At 32.6% G+C, this 5,572-nt stretch overlaps 1 pseudogene; it reads left to right on the top strand.

Annotated features, from left to right (window-relative positions):
• LOC18604808 lies at positions 1,002 to 2,906 on the top strand (annotated as a pseudogene).

Here is a 5,572-nt window from a genome sequence, read left to right as displayed (position 1 = left end):
TATTAATATGAAATTACAAGTTATATATTTTAAATGATATAAGTTATATGTTAATATTATAATATATGATAGTAAATATTCTACATATTAATATGTTATAATTATTATACCTTAGTAGTGTTTCGTAATATAAAATGTTATGAATATATATATATATATAATTGTATATATATATATATTATATACATATATGTAATTTATACATAAGTATTACTATAATTTCTAATAAACTTTATTTATATGATTATGTTTAATAACTTTATTAGTTATCACCTTAGATTTTATAACATATTGTTTATAATTAGCTATTATTTATACAAACTTTGATATAAAACATTATAGCATATAAGTTATGTCATTAATTATATATATATATAATAAAGTCATATATTATATATACATATATTTAATTTATACATAAACATTACTATAACTTATAATAGACTTTATTTATATGATTATATGAAACATTTTAATATATAATTTGTATCTTTAATTATATATATAATAATGTGATATATAATGCATATATTTAATTTATACATAAGCTTTACTATAACTTATAATAAACTTTATTTATATGATTACGCTTAATAAGTTTATTAGTTATCACTTTAGATTTTATAGCATATTGTTTATAATTATTTATTATTTATACAAACTTTGATAGAAAGTATTATAATAAATAAGTTATATAATTAATTTCATATATATATAATTATGTATGAAGTTTACAAGTTTAAATATTGTAATTTGTAAAAAAAGGTGATAAAAAATTTGGTCTATTAGTTCAAAAAAGGACCAACCAAACTAATTCTATGTTTGGTCAGTTTGGTCTTCCTTTATATTTGGTCGGTTTTTTAAAAATGATTGGTTCATTTGGTTTTTAGGTATGATGGACCAAAACACTCAATCCACTCGTTTGCTTACCCCTAGTTATCAAAAGCTAGGCGAAACATGCATAAGGACTATTATAAATATAGGCCAAGAATTAAAGCAAAAAGAGCTATAGAAGTAGTGAGTATATACCATGGACAGGCATCCGCATGCGCTTGTTATACCATTCCCAGCACAAGGACATGTAGCACCTCTTATGAAGTTGTCCCTCCAAATTGCTGCTCATGGAGTTAAAGTCACTTTTGTTAATACAGAGTTCATACATGAGAAAATTATGGTTTCAGTACCTGAAAAAGCTGAGGGGCGGAGCCTGATAAGCCTCGCCTCACTTCCTGATGGATTGGAATTGGAGGATGATCGAACTGATTATGCTAAGTTTATAGAAAGTGTACGCAGGACTATGCCAGGTTATCTTGAGGACTTCATACTGAAAATTAACCAGTCAAATATCAACGAGAAGATCTCTTGTGTTATAGCTGATACATCGGTTGGGTGGGCACTGAGGTGGCCAAGAAGGTGGGAATCGAAGCTGTTGCAGTTTGGCCTGCCGGAGGACCATGCTTGGCCCTGGCATTACACGTTCCACAACTTCTTGAGGCTGAAATTATAGATCATGATGGTAAGAATGTGGAAAAATCTACATAAAGAAGTAGACTAAGTTTAACTTTCATTAGGCTGAATTTTTATATTTTCTTATTGTAATTTACACAATTCAACATTTATAATTTGAGAATAGCAAAGGCACAAACTGAAGAAAGATCAACTGCAGGTAAAGTTGTGAACTAATATTCATACCAATTTTTATGACTTCGATTTGATGATCAAGGAAATAATTAAAAGTGTCTGGGATGCTTTATCCAATTGGAAATCTTGATCTTCTCTATAGGAACCGTCATGAAAGATGAACCAATCTCGGTGTCAAAAGATGTCCCTGCCTGGAGCCGCTCTGAGATTGGATGGGGTAGCTCTGATCCAGTGATGCAAAAGGTTTTACTTGAATTTTATTCTATTGTCCCTGAGTATGCCAAATTTTATGACTGGATACTTTGCAACTCGGTTTACGAACTGGATTCAGCAGCCCTGAAATTGATTCCCAATATATTGCCCGTTGGCCCATTGCTTGCAAGTAACTATTTGGGTACTTTTGCTGGAAACTTTTGGCCTGAAGACTCAACATGCATAGAATGGCTTGATAAACAAACTTCAAGTTCTGTCATTTATGTCGCATTTGGTAGCACAACAATGGCAAACATGGAACAATTAGAAGAACTGGCACTTGGTCTTGAACTCACTGGCCATCAATTTTTATGGGTTGTTCGGTCTGACTTCATGGATGGATCACTTGCCAAATTCCCAGATGGATTCATAAACACAGTAGCCAAACGTGCAAAATTTGTTGAATGGGCGCCTCAGGAAAAGGTGTTAGCTCACCCTTCGGTTGCTTGTTTCATGAGCCACTGTGGATGGAATTCCACCATGGAGGGTCTAAGCATGGGGATACCCTTTCTCTGTTGGCCTTACTTTGCAGATCAGTTCTGTAATAAGAACTACATTTGCGATGTTTGGAAGATTGGTTTAGGGTTAGCCAAAGGTGCAAGTGGAATCGTAACAAGACATGAAATAAGTACAAAGATAAAGACATTGCTCTCTTCTGATGCTATAAAGGCAAATGCGCTGCACATAAAGGAACTTGCTAGAAAAAGTTTCAATGAAGGTGGGTCTTCTTTCAAGAACTTCAACAACTTTATTGAACATATTAAGAGCCTTTAGACCTGGCTAATCATTTGAGGAGCAACATGGAAAGAAGACAGATTCCGCCAAAGCTGTAAACCCTAAATAATAAAAGTGTTGTACTTCTTGATTAATCTTCTTAAAGAGAGTTGTCAAACTCTATCTAAAAATGAAGATGTAATAAATTGTCTACTACTCAGCAGTCTATAATTCCTTAGATTAACTTCATAAGTATGCTTTGATTTTCTCGGAGGAAGAAGAATATCTTTTGAAACTTATTTCACTTACTTGCATTTCAGTTGTCAAGTACAAGGACATATTTATAGTTACAATAACTGACTTTTAACATCTAGTTACAAGAGCTACAATTTAATAATACATACATGAACTACATTAATTCAAAATACATGAACAACTATATGCAAAGTGCCAACACATAATGAACTTAGCAAACCAAAAGACAAATGAACTTAAACATATAGGAAAATTCAAATTACTAATTTCAACACTCTCCCTTAATTTGAAATTTTCTTCAATCCTAAGTCTTGCTCTCAATCTACCAAAATCTTCAAACTTGAGAGGTTAAGTAAAATTATTTGCTTCTTGATCTTTGTTGAAAGTTTGATCTAGAACAAGTAGAGGAAGAAGAGTTGAAGTTGAGAGGGAAGCAATAGAAATTTGAAGAAGACAATTGAGTAGGAAAAACATCATCGTTCCACCTTTACCAAATCCAAGAATTGTGAAACACTTTATTGGGATGCTGTCTAGTTTACTAGTTCAATGACTAAGTGCTATACGACTTGGTTATCTGTCGTTTAGATTTCTTGGGTTCTAAACAACTTCTTTAGTTAGTTGTTTTATTTTACTACTTGTCTAGTTCATTTCTCTTTTTGTTATAGCTGTTGATGAGCACACTGTTTGAAGCTTTGATTTTAGTGTTTTTGCTAGCTTTGTTAGTTGTTTTTCGATTCTCGAGGCTACATCTTAGCATTGAGTCAGTTTTTATTTTAAGCACATATCAATACAATTTTTGTTTAATGAAAAGTGTGATTTAATTTACAACTTAGAATTGTTCTTTCTTCTTCTATTATATTCCTTTGTTTTTGACTTGATACTTTTCTTCTTCTCAGAAAATTATATATTTCTCTAAAAAACACAACATGGTATCAGATCAAGTTTTCTCAAGGAGCTTGTAATTTAACTATGATTTTTTAGTATTTTTCAAATCAGAATGGCTACTGTGGGCTTGAGTGATGCAACACCTTTTATTTTCTTAGTGTCAACTATCCTTTTTGGGTAGTCAACTATCCTTTTTGGGTAGTCAAGATGTGATCGTACTTAAAGGCATTCGATCTTTGGGAGGTGGCTGAAACTAGTGAGGTTCTAGTGTAGAGACATGCTAATCCCACATTGACTCAAATGAAGCAACATAGCGAGGAGGTTGCAAAACGCAATAAGGTTCTCATCTGTTTGCAGTCAGTTGTTTTAGAGACAATCTTTGCCAAGATTATGAACTATGAAGATCCTAAACAAGTTTGGGATAGTCTGAAGGAAGAATATCAATGGAGTGACAAACCAGAGCAATGTGAGTGCTGAATATTTCTAGACAATTTGAGCTCATGAGGATGAAGGGAGAAAAATGTATTTAGGAGTATATAGATAAATTGTTAAATCTAGTGAATTAGCTCAAGCAGTTGGGAAAAGAAGTTAGTAACAAAAGAATGGTGAACAAGATCTTAGTGAGTATTTTAGAGAGATTTGAAGCAAAAATATCATCTTTGGAAGACTCTAAAAATCATACTTAGATCGCTGTAATTGAATTAGCTAGTGCTTTACTTGCTTAAGAATAAAGGAGAGCTCTCAAGTGTGAAGATGTCACAACCCGGAACCTCCCTCAGGCCCATGACAATTGTCGCAACGTCCCTGATTGACACTCATTATCCGGAATGCCAACCGGAATCCCGCAAGGCTTACATATCAGTTTCTTTCCTTTCCTGTGAGCAATCGTTGTTAAATATCGAGTTTTTAGAGAATATACACTATTTTAGATCAAAAACAATCAAAATAAAATTTTCGCCACACAAGGGTATTTTGGTCATTTTTTTCTCAAAAATTTTGAAACTAGCTAAAACGTAATATACAAGTACAAAACGCATAATTCATATTCAAAATGAGTTTAAAAGTCTAAAATCTTCATTTAAAACGAAATTACGGTTCTTTGAATATAATAAGAAAATAAAAGAAATATTAAAGAAAATATTCTATTTTCTTATAAAACAATATTTATAGAGTTATACTGAATAATTTTTATAGCGTAAAAACTAAATAAATTTATACATACTGAAATACAGTAAGCCAAAATATTTAATTTAATTTACAATAACAAGAGGGCCCCCGAATAAACAAAAGTAAAGAGGACTGTGAACCTACGGTTTGGAAAATGCAGATCCAATGGTAGTCCTCGATGAGATCAGCTATCTACAGTCTATACTGAACCTGAAATGGGTGGAAAGGAGTTGGGTGAGATTTTGCAATCCCAATGAGTAAACAGACATTATCATAAATATCTAAAGGCGAGTAAAATGGAGGCAAGTTTAAACAACAAATTTCAACCCATTTCATAATGTTTTCAATTTATTTCTTAAACCATAAAATATTTGTAATTTACCAAAACAGTTGTTAAGGCTTATGTCTTTTATTAAAACAAGGCTCAAGCCAAAACTAATCCTCGGGGATACCTTGGCCGAGGCATCTAACCGAGTCCGCCAAGGGTGTTAAAATATTCACACGTGAAACACATTTTTATTTTTAAAACCAGCCGTTCCTTGGCGTTGGCCGAGTTACACATTCACGTGGGGGTTCGACGTGAAGTGAGCTCTAATACTACCCCGGGAGTTACCCTCCTCGCCTCTACAACCGGAGTAACTATATAACTGGGTTTACC

This window comes from Theobroma cacao, chromosome 3 (genome assembly GCF_000208745.1).
Source record: "Theobroma cacao cultivar B97-61/B2 chromosome 3, Criollo_cocoa_genome_V2, whole genome shotgun sequence".
Lineage (NCBI taxonomy): Eukaryota > Viridiplantae > Streptophyta > Magnoliopsida > Malvales > Malvaceae > Theobroma > Theobroma cacao.
The sequence above is the reverse complement of the archived record's forward strand: the minus strand, read 5'-3'. Positions and strand labels throughout refer to the sequence as shown.